The sequence below is a fragment of the Xenia sp. Carnegie-2017 genome, unplaced genomic scaffold, assembly GCF_021976095.1.
Source record: "Xenia sp. Carnegie-2017 unplaced genomic scaffold, XeniaSp_v1 HiC_scaffold_16, whole genome shotgun sequence".
Classification (NCBI taxonomy): domain Eukaryota; kingdom Metazoa; phylum Cnidaria; class Anthozoa; order Malacalcyonacea; family Xeniidae; genus Xenia; species Xenia sp. Carnegie-2017.
Genome location: NW_025813469.1, coordinates 8,311,833 through 8,331,434, shown reverse-complemented (window position 1 = coordinate 8,331,434; position 19,602 = coordinate 8,311,833). Strand labels below are relative to the sequence as shown.

At 35.8% G+C, this 19,602-nt stretch overlaps 1 long non-coding RNA gene across 1 annotated transcript; it reads left to right on the top strand.

Moving 5' to 3' along the window:
- The first annotated feature begins 18,093 nt into the window (after positions 1-18,093).
- Positions 18,094-18,788, top strand: LOC124435839. The gene is made up of 3 exons (XR_006945175.1): positions 18,094-18,156; positions 18,647-18,696; positions 18,763-18,788. It is a non-coding gene; the product is annotated as an uncharacterized LOC124435839 (long non-coding RNA).
- The last annotated feature ends 814 nt before the right edge of the window (positions 18,789-19,602 follow it).

Below are 19,602 nucleotides of genomic sequence, written 5' to 3'. Positions count from 1 at the left end.
GTGGAGAAAGAAGAGTTACTCACAGTGGACAATCCACACTATGAAAACTTACAAAGAGAGTTTGAACTCAATTACCTGTCCATACCGTTTTGGGAAGCGGGGAATATGCACTGATAGAACATTGCACGAATCCTCTATAGGGAACTGAGGGGCAACCAAGTGCAGAAAAAACAAAACTCTGATGGTTTGTTAAGAGCGCTGGTGTCGAACCAAACAATGAAAGGATGTTGCTTACCCAGATTTTGCAAAAGGATTATAAAGATCTCTGCATCTTGGATGTGTTGGGTCTAGCATACACTGCTGAACACGACCAATCAATGGTGTATAACGAATTCAAAGAGCAATTAACGCGATCACCGGAGGGCTGGTACGAGACCGGTCCTCCATGGCGTGGAAATCCTCCGCTTCTCCCATCGAACAAAACAGGAAGCATCTGAAGGTTGGAATCTTTAGAGCAACGACTACAACGAAAGAAACTAACTGAAGATTAAAACGCTGTAATCCAAGACCAAAAGCACAATGGCATTGTTGAACCAGCAACTAACGTAGCAAAAGGCAATGCATTCTACATACCTCACAAAGAAGTCGTACGCAAGTCAGATTAGTCCACTAAACTGAGTGGTGTATGATGCATCAGCAAAAGCTTCCCCAGAAAGTCCTTCTTTAAACGAATGCCTGTACGCGGTACCTACGCTAAATAACAAGCTGTGGGAAGTGCTGGTAAGAGTGCGAAATTTTCCTGTTGCAATTACTGGGGATATTCAAAAGGCATTTCTCCAAACTCATGTACGCGAAAGTGAATAGGATTCTTTAAAATTTCACTGACGACCAAAGTCACAGGCTGATATAGAAGTACTACGGTTGACTAGAGTATTGTATGGATTGGTTTTTTCTCCATTCCTGCTTGGGGGAGTTCTCGAAACGCATTTGGATAACTGGAAAGGCAAAGCCACAGACGCAGTTGAGGCTCTGAAAAGGTGTCTGTACGTTGATGACATCATTTCAGGAGGATGCACTGTGGATGAAGCACGAAAAAGAAAATTGGAAGCTATTGACATTCTGGGTGACGCAACCTTTATCCTTCGTAAGTGGGCATCAAATGCAAAGGAGCTGGATGAAGGTAGTGTTAACAAAAATCATGAAGAGCAAACTGCTGCCAAACAACAATTTGGGGTGCAGCCAACTGAGACGAAGATCTTGGGTACAACGTGGAATAAAGAGAAAGATACGTTAAGTGTACAAATAGGACATTGTGGAAATTGCAAACGAAGCGCAACATTTTAAGTCGACTGGCGAAGATTTATGATCCAATGGGAATTGCATCCTCTCTGCTTTTGCAAGGCAAATAAGTCTATCGAGAGGTGTGTGACCTGAAATTACCTTGGGACACGGAATTGATTGGTAAAATGAAGCAGAGCTGGGAGAAGTGGGAACACACCTTACCAAGCGAAGTGAAAGTGCCAAGAGCGCTTTTATCATTCCAAGAACTCGTCTGTAGCTTAAAGATTCATGGATTTGGGGATGCCAGCGGTGAAGGTTTGTGCGCAGTCGTCTACACGGTGGCTAAACAACCATCTGGAGTTACTCAGGAATTACTTGCAGTGAAATCAACACTTGCCAAAAGAGGACTGACTATCCCGAGATTATAACTTGTTGCAAGACATATGGCCGCAAATTTGGTCTTGAATGCTAGCAATGCGCTGAGGCACATTCCACACTGAAAACACTGCTGGTCAGATAGTACTGTAGCTTTACGGTGGATTAGAGGAGAGGGTGATTATAAGCAATTCGTGTCGTATCGAGTGGCAAAAATCTGAGCTTCTAATGAAATCGTGTGGAATCATGTGCCAACAACCAACAATCCGGCCACCTGAGCTTACAGTAAAACCGTGGATTGACTCCCAAAGAGAAGCAAAGGCGAGGAGAGTAGTTTTGAGAATGGCTATCAAGCGGTCAGACTTTGCAATATTCATTGATATTCTTGAAAAACATCCATTGTGGAAGGCAATGCGCATTAAGGCGTGGGTGAAACGATTTATTGATGATGCTTGACAAAACAGTGATAAAGAAAGCACGGGCCACTGACATCTGAAGAAGTGGAAGAGCAACACATGTCATGGATAAAAATGGTACAAGCTGGAGTCGCAGAAAACTCAAAGTCTCAAACAGATCTTATTCAGTTAAATGTACAACCCGACGATGACAAGATTTTAAGATGTCAAGGTCGGATTCAAGGAGAGTTCCGTATTTACTTACCTGATGACGCTCTATTCACCGTGAAGTTAGTGGAAGATGCACACTTGGAAACACTCCATGGGGGAGTTATACTTTCGATGGCAAAGGTCCGAGAAAGGTATTTAGTTCTTTGGCTTCGTCGACTAGTCAAAAAGCAAAGGAAGAGATGCTACAGATGCAAGAGATTCACGACCACACCGTATCAAGCTCCAATACCTACTCCTTTACCAAAGACTCCAACAGAAGGAACCACACCGTATAAAGTCATTGGTGTCGATTTCGCCGGTCCGATTAAGTATAAAGTCAAGAAAAATCAAGAAGGAAAAGCCTATCTAGTGCTCGTTTCTTGTAGTTTGGGAGGACTCCATCTTGAATTGTTGAAGAGTCTTGAAAAAACTTCGTTCCTGCAAAGTCTAAAACGGCTCATAGCAATGCGAGGCCGTCCTTCGCTGATCCATTTGGACAATGCAAAAACGTTCCAAGCTGCAGTGGCATGGTTAAAGAGAGCAATGCAAGACAACAGTTTTCACAGCGAGCTCAGTAAACATAGCATGAAAGGGAGATTCAATCTGTCCCGCGCACCCTGTTGGGGAGGCCAGTTTGAGCGATTGATCGGTTTATTCAAATCATCATATTAAAAAGTCGTTGGTAAAGGACTTCTGAAATTCGATGAACTGGCAGAAGTTGTTCTGGACGTAGAAATATGTATGAATAATCGACCATTGCGCTATGTAAAGGATGATGTTGAACTCCCCGTACTGACGCCATCTTCGTTTGTACTGCAACAGACGAATGTTATCTCTGAAGTGGAGAGTCATCACATTAAGGAAGGTGAATTTCGGAAGCAAGCAAAGTATTTGTACAAAATCAAAACTCAATTGTGGAAAAGATGGCAGCGAGAATATTTAACAAATCTACGCCAAAGCAATCGAGTTAACAAATCAGCAACGTCTAATCCGTAAAAGGGAGATATCGTTTTAATTAAGGGCGATGAGAAAAACAGAAATATGTGGAAGACCGGAAAAGTAACAATGTTGATCCGTGGAAGGGATGGTGTGTTGTGAGAGGAATTAAACTTCAGTGTGGAAAAATATCTCTTGAGAGGCCAATCCAACTGATCTATCCTTTAGAATTACAATGCGACGTCAGCAACCATCAAAGAAGTTGCGAGTGAACGCCAAGGAGTTCAGATTAAGACGACAAGCTGCTGAGCTTGCGGAGGCAATGCAAAGTTTCGTGGATTTTTCTCTCAATAAGTTCCGCTTCATAGACTTCATTAGTATCTTGATTGCAGTATCGTAACGAAATACAATGTATTTTAGTTCCAATCAAAAAAATGAAAAGATTAGCTTTATCCGTAAGGGAAAAACCTCCCATAGCAACATTTAAGATCTTAATTCAAAACACAGCTTTAAAAATAATATATAAATCACGTGTGAGCTTCGTGAAAATCTGTCGCATGCCACTTGACGGGGGTTAATTTGTACAAAATTGGAATTCGCCAATAGCTGGTGTATGGTAATTTTCTCAGTAAATATTACACTTATGTAAATTTTTCCTCCCATGACCATCCCTGAAAGCGAACCTTCTAAACTCCAAAAACATTACAGAATTGTTATTGCTATTTCTTCTGGAAGTTAGAGCTATGTCGACACTGCTGTTTCAGAGGGTCTCAATTTCAGGACTTTCGTCCCGGATTAAACAAATGGCACATATGCCATGTTGCCCGTTTTGGTCATTCTACCCAAAAAAAGTTGAGATAACTTCCAATAAATGAAATGCATACAAACTCTTCTACCGCTCCTAGACTATAAGTAGAGTTTGGTTGTTTGGTAGTTTTAAAATCGCAATCACAGGGAAGTGTCACAGACTGATTATTTTAAAAACATCATAAATAAAAAGCGAGAAAATGATCATTAAATAGGTTTTAGCCAAAGGTAAGGGAGCAGCAAAATCTTGTCTGGTTTGTGAATTCTGCATTTGAGAAATATACAATAAGTTTTAGGTTTTCGGTGTGAATTTTGGCCTTTTTTGTGGTGATTTCATTACTATTATGTATTTATATGACACCCATGGGCCATGGAAGAAATAAACAGATTTGCAACATTACAAAATTAGCAAAATTCTAATTTAATAATCAGGAACTGTAAATGTAATGAGCAATACTAAATTATAGCAAAGATAAACCAGTATCAGCAGTTCTACTTCTAAAACAATTTAAATGTTAAATTACTTAATGATGTCATGACATCAGTTTATTTTCAACATTTTCAATTTCTTGAAAGCACGATTGATATTAGACATTTTAAATGAACGACGAGTTTTTTTTATCGTAAACATGTTTTGGCATGCTTATGCCATATTCAGTACACAGAATGCATAATCACCTTCATTCTATGTACTGAAGATAGCAAAAGCATGCCGAAACATGTTTACGATAAAAAAAACTCGTCGTTCATTTAAAATGTCTAATTTTCAATTTGAATTTGCCCGTAAGGTATAAATTTATAAATTTCATTTGATGACAATACAAAAACAATAACGTAACACATATTTCAACAATATTCATTCTGGATAAAACAATTATTAATTTCTAACATGCATTTTATAAAAATTGTTATAAAATTTGCAAATGGTATGGTAGCTAAATGAACAAAATTGTTCAGAAATATCGCTCATGATTTTTATTGTTTTCCGTATGTTTAATTTTAAATTTGGAGCAAATTAATTGATTTGTGCAAAAAATGTAAGTTTTAATGCTTTATGCCCGTAATAGGACTCTATGTTTCTGCAGTGCGTATTTATGAAATCAACAAAAAACATTTGGCAGATTTTGTCACGAAAACCAACGGAGCGAAAGATATTTGCTACATCGTGAAAATCATCAAATTCATGGACCATATATACAACAAGCAATACAAGTTTATATCACTAATAAACAGATTTGCTCATTTTGCTGGTCGATATTTCTATACTTATTAAATGACTCAAATATTTGAACAATTCAACATCAGCTGTAGAATTACTCTTTCAAAATAAATTCGCTTTGTGAGGCATATGTGTCATTGAATCATATCACAAAGTTAGTGAAATAACACATATATTTCACAATTATGCAATACTTCTTCAGGCAATTTATAATAAATATACTTTCTGGCATTTTAGCAATACTAAAACTAATTCAAAATGTATAAAAAGCTTAATAGATCGCAAACAATTTACATTTATGGACTGATTTATACATCGTAAACACACATAACGACTCAGTTTAATTTGTCTCGGTTTACTATCGTAGCAAGTTGAATTTCCTTTTTACTAAAAGGCAGTGAATTTGTTCAACGTCAGATACACAATCAAATAGACGAAATTTATCACCTTAATAAACCTTTACCCCGAACAGTTACCCCTTTAAAGCAAATGAAGATGTCGTGATGAGCGAATCCGGTATAGTGTAAACACAGCCTTAGTACAGCTTACTTTAAATATTTGACGTTATTTGCAGTGCATATATATATACTAAAATGGGTGTAGGTTGATGTTTAATTTTTGGGGGAAGGGTTCATACTTAAATATGCATGTTGTAATGCATACAAAACAATGGATTTTGAAAGAACTTAAATTGGCCAATCATGGAAATTTGAACTCTATCCTGCACAATTATCAATCGGCAAGTTGATAATTTAAGATTGCCGTTTGCCGTAAACGCTAAACTAAAACTCTTTTTTCGCGCAATACAAACAACAATGTGAAAAATACAAATATCATTTGAATATAATGCCCAATTTGACGCGAGTTACAAGAAATCAAAATTTGAGCATAATTGAGAGAAGTGCAAGTCTTAAGATCTGAAAGAATGAAACGCTAAACTATGCAAGATGATGGAGAACGATTAGTCAGAGATACGAAGATGAAACTCCGAATGAGAGTTTTATCTCCGTAAAAATCAGATAGTTTGTTTAACTAGAACTCAGAGAGTTGTTCTATTTTGGGTATGTTATATTTTTTGTTGTAATAAACATCCACACGAATTTTTAAAAAATTTACCGAATGAAAAAAGTTGAAGTTATTGGTGAATGAATTGGTCGTACAAATTTGGTAATTTGGCAACCGTATTGCAGAAGGAAATAAAGTACGAAAATTCAGGTTAAGGATTGACGGTTGTCCGTAATCTTAACTCTATCACTTCAAATATTCCGAATCGTGAAGTACCAACGTTTGGAACTCCGTCTTGTAAAAATCGTGCACAACCACTGTAAATATCTTATCGAAATGTTAAAAACAATTGTCAAAATACAGTCCAATCATTCAAGTGAAGTTTCCAAACTGTGAACCAGATCTTCGTACAGATTGTGCGAAATTTTCTATTAGTAGTTGAATTTCGACGAATCTCATGCAAATTTTCCCATAAATCTCATCAATGATTCTCTCGGAAAACAAAACTCACTATTTCCCTCGGGAGCGTGCTATCGTTTCTGCAAGCTTTCCGAAGGTTTGTCTCACGAAGAGGTTTGCCATTTAGACTAATATCAGACAATGCCAAGACCTTCAAAAGTGCCTCAAGGGAGGTTGCTAATATACCGAGATCAACTGACATACAACGCGAACTGGCTTCCAAGGGTGTCAATTGGGAATTTATCATTGAAAAGGCACCTTGGCAAGGAGGATTCTACGAACGAATGATACAAAGTACAAAGAGATGTTTGAAAAAACTCTCGGTCGATCCTCAATAGATTTTGAAGCGCTTAGAACCATTTTGGTAGAAATTGAGGGTACCATTAACAATCGTCCACTTACATATATCTATGATGACCAAGAAGGACTTTCCTACCCTCTGACTCTACCTCAATTAATTTACGGACGGCAGCTTACTCTTACGGCTAGTGATTAACAATTTGAAATCATCAGTACGAATCGAACTCTAACCAGAAAGGCGAAACATCAGAAACGTTTGTTAGATCAGTTTATTAATCGTTGGAGAACGGAATATCTTTTAAGTGTCAGAGAGACTTCACGCTTACTTCATGGAGCACAGAAGGAGAAGATAGCTGTCATTGATGCTGTTGTGTTAAAAGATGATCTTTACCCTTGAATTTTGCGGAAATTGGCAAGAGTTACCGAGCTCATAGTAAGCAAGGATGGTGTTGTTCGAGCAGCAAAGGTCTGTGTTGCGAGAACTACAAAGGCTCGATCGTCAGAAATACGTCGTCCAATAGAACAACTAATACCACTTGAGTTGAATATGCCTCCAGCAAATACCGTGGTTCGCAAAACCACTAGTGGAATTGAGTCTAAAGACGACAACTCTTTGAAAACCCGACAACGAAGAACTGCAGCCGTGATTGGAGACCTAATGCGACAGTCAAATAGTAAACTCGTGGAAATAAATTCATCAATATGATCAATATCGGGAGTGTGATGAACATTTGTTTTTATTTCGTTTTTGTTGTTGCGGATCGCGTGCATTTCACGTGATTGACACTTTGGGATTATTACCAATGGGGGGAGTTGTTGTTGACATTATAGATTCGCGATGTTGTTATTGAATTGTGAAGTAGTTTTCTTTTAGACGAAATTAAAATTTCAAAAATAAATAATAAATTTCAAAACTATGTGCTCGAGAATAAAATTAGAGATTCTATCGTTCAACGTGCATGACACAAGCTAAATAAGGAGGATAAGTTCAAGCATTTAGAGGTACAACTCAAGGTAGTAGAAGATGAGGGGTTACTAAAATGTCAGGGTAGGCTAGAAGAATCAGACATGGAAGAGAAAACAAAGTTTCCAATCTTATTACCAAAGGAAGGTCAATTGACGGAATTAATAGTTGAGCGTTGCCACAAAACGGTGCATCATAGCGGAGTTAGGGCAACTTTAGCAGAGATAAGGTCAAGGTTCTGGATTCCACAACGCAGACAGAAGGTAAAATCAATTCTCAACAAATGTGTCGTGTGTAAGAAATTGGAGGGTAAACCATATAATAGACCGAGCGAAACAAAACCTTTCGGCATGCAGAGTGGAGCAAGCAGAACCATTTTTGAAGACAGGGGTATATTTTTCTGGACCATTATATAGGAAGAATACATCAGGAAGGACAGACAAAATGTACAACACATTGTTTTCCTGTTGCGTAACTAGGGCCTCACAATAAGACCTAGTTAAAGATTTGTCTGCGGATGAATTCATAAGATGTCTTAGACGATTTTAAGCGAGAAAGGGATCGCATCATTAATGGTATCAGACACTGCAAAAACATTCAAAGCAACAGTCAAGACTTTAGGAAACCTCTATAATAGTACAAGTGTGCAAAGGTATTTAGGAAACAATAGGATAGAGTGGAAATTCAATCTAGAAAGAGCTCCCTGGTTGGGTGGATTTTTTGAAAGGATGGTTAGGTCAGTGAAGAGGTGCTTGAAGAAGGTATTAGGAAATGTTAGGTTGACATTTGACGAACTTCTGACAGTGATGGTAGATGTTGAGTCAACATTAAATTCTAGGCCATTGCTTAATACGTACGACGAGGTGAGTAATAAACCACTAACTTCATCGCATTGGGTGAGGGGAAGAAGGTTGTTGTCCATGCCTGACGTAGGGTCTGGTGAAGAGGAGTCTGATAAGGTTACTGTAAAGAACGGTATAAGTATTTGAGTAAGAAAAAAATGCATTTCTTGAATAGGTGGCGTAAAGAGTATTTGGTTGGTTTAAGAGAGTTCCATAAGCAGGACAAGGACAATGCTATTAGGTTAGTAGAGAAGGGAGATGTCGTGACTGTTTCTGAGGATAATGTCAAAAGAGAAAATTGGAGGACAGGTGTAATAAAGGAGTTGTTTTTAGGGAGAGATGGGATGGTAAGAGGCGCTAAGGTCAAGCTAGTTAAGAACGGTAAAGTCGTTCACCTCTATCGTCCCGTCCAAAAGCTCTTTCCTACCGAGTTAAATCACGACGAAAAGGAATGTGAGCGAAAAGAGAATGAAAAAGGACTGAGAAAAAGAGAGGCAAAACATGAGGGTTGACGCAAGAGAGCCGCTGCTCTTGATTCTGTATGGAAGACACGGAGTATGCCTTATTAGTGGGACTAATCAAGGTGGGGAATGTGTTGTAAATTGTCATGTCAAATTATGTAGCGTGTGACTGTGTCTTATTATAGATTGTAAGATATAACTGACATTATTAATTTGATGTAAAATACTATAGTCATGTTAAGATAACACTTCCTCACCGCAGTGCATCATTGCTGTAGAATGTAAGTAGAAACGAAATGGCAAAGATACAAGTCATGTAAACGCCTAAAACCACTTTCGAATAAATATACATAAATATAACTTGCAAGCCTTGGTTTGGGAGTACGGAGAAGTTGACGTTATTGGTGTAAGAACTGGACATACAAATTTGATAAATTAGCCGTCATATTGCAGAAGGCAATAAAGTTCGAAAACGCAGTTTAAGGATTGATGGTTGTCCGTAATCTTAACGAGATCACTTCAAATATTCCGTATCGTGAAATACCAACGTTTGGAACACCGTAACGTAAAAATTGTGCACAACCACTGTAAATATCCTATCGAAGTTTTAAATATAATTTTCGATATACAGTCCCATCGTTCGAGTGACGTTTGAGAACAGTGAACCAGCACTTCCTACTGATTGTGTGAAATGTGTTTCTTTTTAGAGAGAGATTGAGCAAACATGAAATAAGCAATAAAATATAATACTCACATTTGGAATTATTATGAAAAAAGATGATTCCGTACAAATACATCAATGATAAGTGAGAGTTCGCCCTGACGAAATCAGTAGAAGCATTCAGGCTTAGTCATATCGAAGACAACTTCCTGTCACAAATTTTAACCAAAGTAGCTACCTTTTGCTGTCTTTTTTTGTACACAACATTTTGTCTTTTATTATTTCGTGTTAGACGATCTTGAGTATATTAATATGGCAATAAGCTTTCAACTTAAATAATTGAATGTCGATTCTATTTTCTTATGCCATGTTTATAATGACACGTGTATTATCGAGAGAATAAGGAACACTCTCACCAACCTTTGGGCCTTGGGGGTATATCTTTCCTATTTTCAGTTAGAGATCTGTAATGTACGAAATCCAAATTAGCTTCTTGTATTATTTACTTTGTAACAGAAAGGTTATATGTTTTGATGGAGAGCACAGTAGTCCAAACCTAAAATGGTCTTGTCCTTTCTTTTGTCTATACCAAACTTGAAGAGTGTGACCACCCATCGTTTGTGACGTTAATTAAAATGTGATATTGGCTTTGTTGTTGTGACTATCAAAGATGCTATAACCGAAAGGAAATCTGATGAAATTGCATGAGCTATTTTCAGCCTATTTTCGTGCGGAAATTTATGTTTTGATAAGCCTTTTTCATTATGCAACTAATTTATATTACCTTTAGACATCACACAAGAATTATTTTTATTTGGGGCGAAAACTACCCAACACCTATAATAAAGGCTAATTATCCTTTCGAAGATTTTGTATGCGTTATGTGAAAATAACAAAACATCTAAAATCTTTATATAAGGTGAATATCACAATTATTTAAACGCTGTACTTGAATTATTATGAAATTTATACAGCTGTTTATAAATAAATACAACACGAAAAAATTACATTTAAAACGTCATGAAATGTACAGGAATGTTATAACTATCAACGATTCTATTAACATGATCTTTGATAAATTGGCTGTTAGAGACTTAAATAAAAACAAAATGTGATCAAAACGTTCAATATTGGGAGAAAACCAGAATAAGCTAGTTTTTACTTATATTGCGGCGGAAGTTTATGGTTTGATAATAGCTAAGTCATTTCAACTTAACTTAACCGGTTTGCAACAAACAAAAATTATTTTATGTATATCTTTAAAACAAGGAATGAGAAATCTTAGAAGGGAACGAGGAAGGAAACCGGGAATGCAAAAACAAGGGATGAGAAATGCCGGAATCTTTGAAACAAGGAATGTGTAATTATGCAAAAACCGTGTATATTCAAAACAAATTCGTACGACATCGTACTAATTCCCAATTTTTCACAAATTTCATGCAAACGGCTAGTTAAGATGCGTTATTTTTGGACAAGCTTACAAAGAATGGTTTACAAGGCAATTACCAAGGAGTCTCATGAGTCTGGGCATGTTGCCAACTGATTTTGGACTTTGATTGTGTCCTTGTATAAAGTTAACAAAGCGATTGGTATGTACACAGTAAACTCACGTTTCTTTCGATTTATGACTGCCAAATGTGCCTAAACAATTGAACTGATTTCGGTCGCTATTTGGTCATTTGTCAACACTGCGTCATCACTGCATATTGAAAAGTTTCGAGGGGGAAAGCAACCATTTAAATGGCAATTTCTTTATTTTTTGTTCTCCTAAAAGTTGAGATTTGTAATGCTCTAATTTCAGTCAATTTCTGCTTGCTTTTTTGCATCATCTTAATTCAAATTCCACAGTGTGTCGCAACTCGTAAACATTCTCACATTGTTAACTAAGTATAAATAACTAATGTAAATTTCAGCATATAATGCAATAGAGTTTTTAAAGTTTTGCATTTTTAAATTTCATAAATAAGATAAGTTTTAATATTTCAATAGTATCTTTGGGGAATAAAGAGCCTTGCATTTCTCTTTACTTTGACACCATGCAACATTTGTTATTATTAAAAGACAGTGATGACGCAATGTTGACAAATGACAAAATAGCGACCGAAATCAGTTCAAATGTTTGGGCAAACTGGACAGTCATAAATTAAAAGAAACGATAGTTTACTGTGTACATACCGATCACTTTGTTAACTTTATACGAGAACACAATTGTTCGAAGTCCCAAAATCAGTTGGCAACATGCCCAGACTCATATCTCGCTTTAATAAAAGCAATTTTCTCTTTATGGCAAGCCAAACCTGCCAAAAATGTATCGAGATTTATGTGTCGTATTAGAATTACAATAAGTGTATTCTATGGCAAGCTGTACATGTCAAATTCCATCGAGAAGAATATATTGTGTATCCAGTTGTATAAACGATTACTTTATAACGCGTATACATGCCGTCAAAAAAGTTATACTGGCAATCCCAACATACATACCAGTGATTAAGAAAAACAATACAACACACGAGACAAATATAACAACATGCAAAACGAATACGTTTATCATCCAAATGGATACATAAGACGAGAGGAATATAAATCGAGATGTTTGTCTGTATTTGTGGTCAGCGGTTTGCAATTCACGTGCTTGACTCATGGTTCATGCATGTGCGACAGTGCATGGGTTCGTGACTCCATGCTAGAGATGCCATGGATAATAAAAAAGCCGAGCCGACGGCGGCATCCTTTGGCTATGAATCTCATGAAAAACTCACAGAATTTCTACATCCGCTTCAAAATCTATTCAGGCAAACACAACAATCGTTAGTATGAAACGACCATCTTCGCTTAGAGCACTGTAAAAGTAAAATTGAGCGTTGTATACCAATTGCTTTTGCGATTTTACTTTCACTAAATGATCCTCATCCTCAAAATGATGCCTGCCTTATAGCGACGCAAAATGCAAAAATACAAACGCCAACGCTTCGATCGCTGGTGGAAAGATTAATTTGTGACATGGAAGTCGAATTTGAGAATGTTACAGCTACTTTGGAAACATTTTATGAAGAACACGTTAGAGATGTTATTTCATTTCTTTTTGGAGAAAAATTGAGCAAACATGAAATAAGCAATAAATTATACAAGTCACATTTGGAATTATTATAAAAAGAGATGATTCCGTACAAATACATCAATGATAAGTGAGAGTTCGCCCTGACGAAATCAGTAGAAGCATTCAGGCTTAGTCTAATCGAAGACAACTTCCTGTCACAATTTTAACCAAATTAGCTACCTTTTGCTGGTTTTTTTTGTACACAACTTTTTGTCTTTTTTTTATTTGGTGTTAGATGATCTTGAGTATATTATTATGGCAGTAAGCTTTCAACTTAAATAATTGAATGCCGATTCTATTTTCTTATGCCATGCTTATAATGACACGTGTATTATCGAGAGAATAAGGAACACTTTCACCAACCTTTGGGCCTTGGGGGTATATCTTTTCCTATTTTCAGTTAGAGATCTGTAATGTATGAAATCCTTTACCAAAAATTAGCTTCTTGTATTCTTTACTTTGTTACAGAAAGGATATATGTTTTGATAGAGAGCCCGCTAGTCCAAACCTAAAATGGTCTTGACCTTTCTTTTGTCTATACCAAACTTAAAGAGTGTGACCACCCATCGTTTGTGACGTTAATTGAAATGTGATATTGGCTTTGTGGTTGTGACTATCAAAGATGCTATAACCGAAGGAACTCTGGTGAATTTGTATGAGCTATTATTTTCAGCTTATTTTTGTGCGGAAGTTTATGTTTTGATAAGCTCTTTTTCATTATGCAACTAATTTATATTACCATTAGGCAACACACAAGAATTATTTTTATTTCGGGCGAAAACTACCCAACACCTATAATAAAGGCTAATTATCCTTTCGAAGATTTTGTTTGCGTTATTTGAAAATAACAAAACATCTAAAATCTTTATATATGGTGAATATCACAATTATTTAAACGTTGTACTGGAATAATTATGAAATTTATGCAGCTGTGTATAAATAAATATAACACGAAAAAATTACATTAAAAACGTCATGAAATGTACAGAAATGTTAAAACTATCAACGATTCCATAAACATTATTTCAAAGTGCACAACTCCATACAGAAGACATGTAAATATATATTAATATAAAACTTGTCCTCGCATGCTCTTCAAAAATAGGCATCATAAAAATGGGTGTTTTTAAGAAAAAGCAAACATACAACAAACACAGGGGCGGATCTAGAGAATGTCAAATCCGTCGCGCGACTGATGTTTGAAATTCAAAAATTACCTATTCATATTAATTAAAAATCATTAATTATTCTTATTTTCTTATCGCATTTACTTCGTGATAAAAATCCCGCATTATTTATTATTGAAAACTAATGACTAATCCAATGAATATCTCGTTGGTAACCAGATCAGTTGAATTTTAATTAACCTGGAATAACCGACTGATAAGCGGGGTGGCTTGACTGGTTCGACGGATAAAGGAGTCTATGAACGTCAAAAACGCTTATTTTATTGGTCAATAGCCAGATCAGTGGACAGTCTGGAATGGTCTCAACTGATAATAAGGGTGGCCGGACGTATAAGGGAGTCCAATTGCTATCTTACAATTGGTTCATTTGAATTTTTGCTTTATTGTGATTGGTTTGACGGATTTCGACTGATAGCCAACTGAACTAACATAGTCAAGCTCACTGTCTGAATTGAATGTTTGATCGTTTTATAGTAATTTTTATAATCATGATAGAAACTAAACTACAATCAGATGGAATTTATGGAAATCTTTTACAAATTCATATATTGACATGAATGCTGCTGTCCAAAATGTGAATTTTTTCAAGAGGGTGGAAATTTATGGATAAATTTTAAATGCTTGGCAAGACGATCTCGCGAGCGACATTTCAGTCAATGATGTTCAAAAGAAAGCCAACATTGTTTTGAGTTTTATCAGCAGAAATTTACATCCAAAATCGTAAGTAAAGGACAAGTGAAGTGTATGCATGAATGTAATATATCAAAGTCAATTATGCGAGTGTGTGATGCGATTTATGTCAATATGGCGTATGGTAAGCAGATCGATGCTTCTAAAATTGTTGTTGATGAAGGACGTTTAGCTATGATTTCTTTAGTGCTTGGGGAATCGTGGCCGTTATACGGCAGCGAAATCCTACATTCCTGCAAATATATTTCAATGGACAAAAAATCTGTAGCCATAAGGCGCCATACTATTATTTACTTTATCATAAACAAATGTTTGGGGTTTTTCAGTTTATGATCATTGATCATTCAATCATTGGACAGTTATACTACATATTGTTTAAGATCTGAGAAAACTAACATTGATTACATGAGAAGCTGTTTACTATAACCTGTGATTTTGAGTCTTCTGATCCATGAAGCTTTTTATTTTGACAATTTGACTGGAATGGTAATAAACCTGAGTATTTCACATACATGGAATGTTGTCCCATGTCACATATTGTCCCCTTTTCTAACTGAACACCTCATGTATAGATGTTTGAATGGGGGTCTCTAGGGGGGTCTATGCCTGACAACTTGGTAGAAATTTTTAAAGACTATATCTGTTTTTGAATAGCATTATTGTAAAATAAATTTTACGTTCCTAGACATGCTAATGAGCCATATATTTGGCATGATAATGGCCTAAATATTTGGCAAAACATTCAAGTATTGTTCACTTCATTTTTTTTTTTGAAAAAAACGTAAGCAAAATGTTTTGTTTTTACGCAAAAACGATGCCCACAAATACATTTTGTATTGCTCTAAAACGCTGAAAATGGCATTTTCAAGGCTCTGAAATTCAAAATTTCTCAGGGGAGAATGCCTCAGACCCCCCCAGGTGCGGAGCGCCTTCGACGTTTTATGACTGATGTTTGAAAAATCCTAGATCCGCCCCTGAACAAACATGTTAGCCGTTGTTGAATTAGTACAAAAAAGTTCTTTGCATGCAAATACATCAATGATAAACAAGAATTTGCCCTGAGCAGGAAATCAGTGGAACTATTTCGGCTTTGTCGAATCAAAAATTATAGCTTTAATTATCTTTAGCTACTTTTTTGCACATTACATTTTGTCTGCGGTATCTTTTGGTCTTACATGATCTTTGCTATGCTTGTAATCTTTTAACATGAATAATTGAAAATGATTGTTTTTTACCTATTCTATGTTTATAATAACACGTGTATTATCTAGAAAATAAGGAACACTTTCACCAAGCGTTATTCTTTTCTTATTTTCTGTTAGAGACTCTAATGCATGATATCTTCTACCAAATATTGGCTTTTTTCTTTTCTTTGTAAAAAAAAGCATAAATACTTTAATGGAGCATTCGTGACTCAAAGCCAAGAAAGGTCTCGAACCTATAGTTAGGTTTGACAATTGTGGCCACATCGTTGTTCATGACCTTAATTTAAATATGATATTGGCTACTAAAAATTCCGACTACTGAATTTGCGAATGATTATAACGATAATCTAGCTATCTTTGATAAATTGGCTGTTAGAGACTTAAATAAAAACAAAATGTGATCAAAACGTTCAATATTGGGAGACAACCAGAATAAGCTAGTTTTTACTTATATTGCGGCGGAAGTTTATGGTTTGATAATAGCTAAGTCATTTCAACTTAACTTAACCGGTTTGCAACAAACAAAAATTATTTTATGTATATCTTTAAAACAAGGAATGAGAAATCTTAGAAGGGAACGAGGAAGGAAACGGGGAATGCAAAAACAAGGGATGAGAAATGCCGGAATCTTTGAAACAAGGAATGTGTAATTATGCAAAAACCGTGTATATTCAAAACAAATTCGTACGACATCGTACTAATTCCGAATTTTTCACAAATTTCATGCAAACGGCTAGTTAAGATGCGTTATTTTTGGACAAGCTTACAAAGAATGGTTTACAAGGCAATTACCAAGGAGTCTCATGAGTCTGGGCATGTTGCCAACTGATTTTGGACTTTGATTGTGTCCTTGTATAAAGTTAACAAAGCGATTGGTATGTACACAGTAAACTCACGTTTCTTTCGATTTATGACTGCCAAATGTGCCTAAACAATTGAACTGATTTCGGTCGCTATTTGGTCATTTGTCAACACTGCGTCATCACTGCATTTTGAAAAGTTTCGAGGGGGAAAGCAACCTTTTAAATGGCAATTTTTTATTTTTTTTTCTCCTAAAAGTTGAGATTTGTGATGCTCTAATTTCAGTCAATTTCTGCTTGTTTTTTTGCATCATCTTAATTCAAATTCCACAGTGTGTCGTAACTCGTAAACATTCTCACATTGTTAACTAAGTATAAATAACTAATGTTAATTTCAGCATATAATGCAATAGAGTTTTTAAAGTTTTGCATTTTTAAATTTCATAAATAAGATAAGTTTTAATATTTCAATAGTATCTTTGGGGAATAAAGAGCCTTGCATTTCTCTTTACTTTGACACCATGCAACATTTGTTATTATTAAAAGACAGTGATGACGCAATGTTGACAAATGACAAAATAGCGACCGAAATCAGTTCAAATGTTTGGGCAAACTGGACAGTCATAAATTAAAAGAAACGATAGTTTACTGTGTACATACCGATCACTTTGTTAACTTTATACGAGAACACAATTGTTCGAAGTCCCAAAATCAGTTGGCAACATGCCCAGACTCATATCTCGCTTTAATAAAAGCAATTTTCTCTATGGCAAGCCAAACCTGCCAAAAGTGTATCGAGATTTATATGTCGTATAAGAATTACTATAAGTGTATTCTAAGGCAGCCTTACATGACAAAAGTCCATCGAGAAGAATATATTGTGTATCCAGTTGTATATACGATTTCTTTAAACGCGTATACATGCGGTCGATAAAGTTATACTGGCAATCCAAACATACATACCAGTGATTAAGAAAATTAATACAACACACGAGACAAATATAACAATATGCAAAACAAATACGTTTACATCCAAATGCATACATAAGACGAGAGGAATATAACACCCGCTTCGTCTTAGGCATATGGCTAATAGCCGTATTTTAGTGCTAAAAAGTACAGGCTGATAGCCGTCAAAGTACACGTACGCTGTACGTTCGCGCCAGGCTCCTTTGATGGTTACCGAGCACGGCCTTCGACAGGGGTCTGGTGATTAATAAACATAATCTTTTCTCTTCGCGTTGTTTCAAACAAACTAGACTATATTGCACACCAAATAGACTCTTCTGGTTCATTTTAAGCAGGATAGGAATCATGTCAAGGTAAAATAATGCTATCCATTGTGATAATTTATTAACAAGCTCATTTTCATTCCAAGATGTATTCTACTTCTATATAAATCTATTTTATAAAGCTTCTTATTTGTCTACATCGCTGTTTTATAACTTTTTCCATATCTGCTTGTTAATCTCACCTTATGGTGAGCATGCATATCTCTGTGCTATAATTTGTGCCAAATTTAGACCTACAAACCGCAGTAATGTTGTAAATATTGTGGTTTGTTCGCATACGGATTTTCCTAAATCGCGGGAAATTATGCGGGGCTTTCCCTGAGTATTGCAATACTCAAGAAAAAGATAGTTCCACATGGTTGCAATAACGAATTAAAAATTTTCTTGACTCTTCACTCACTTTTCAGCTTTTCAAAACGGTAGAATTGTCCATCAATAGTCAGCCAAAGGAAATCATTTCAAAAGACTGCAAGTTTTACAAAATTTTGAAATAAAAAATAAAATTCATTTACTTTTTTAGTGGAATGAATGGATACCAATTATTTTGTAAAGAAGAAGCTTCTAACGATGGTGAGAATAGCTACGTACACAAAGTTGTCTCTATTAAAATTATGCACATTTTTATTTTTTTTTTAGACTCCTTAAAGTCTTTGACATTTCACGTTAGAAATATTGAATTGGGACAACGATGGCGCTGCCTGGATGAAAGCCAACGAGAAGGCTATATAAATAGGGCAAAGACAGATTGCTCTGTTTTAGACCACGAAACGCAAGAAACGAGAGTTGAAAAAATTTTGAAGAAGGTATGTTTATTGGGTCAAAATAAACTCACAAAATTATTTTTGTGATTAGTTCCAATTTTTATTAATGCTATCGGTGCCATTGTTTAGTTGGATGCTTTGAAAGGAATGAACATTGATTACTTTTTCGTGGCTGCCGTGGAATCTGGTGTTGAAGTGCATGGCTCAAAGTCTGCCTTACAATACTGCAAAAGAAAGAGCATCCCCGCTTCATTTTATGCTTTTGTAAACAGCTCTGGAGGTTTGTGGTCCTTACTTTACATCATGCCCGTGAGGAAATACATTTTTCTTCTCAGGACAACCGAGAACTTGTGATTTTTGTTTCTTATTTAATATTTTAATCTAATACAAACTTTTTGGTTGTAGCAATTGAGTCAAACGACAACGTTGAAACTGTTACCGATAATCGCATGGCAAGATTGAAACAGAGGAGGAAATCTTTGCGTGATATTTTAAATCAGAAATACTTTAAGTATGAACATATAACTAATTGTAAAACTTTTTAGATGGAATATGAAAAGGTTGTTCTTGGTCAATATTTCTTGAAATAAGTACAATTACTTATGCAGGAAATTTTGTAATATTTGAAGCAATGATTAGTAAAAGAGGTTGCACACAATCCTGCAGCAATTTCAGTAACAATAGCTTATACTAGTTTCAAAAAAAAGGAAAAGTG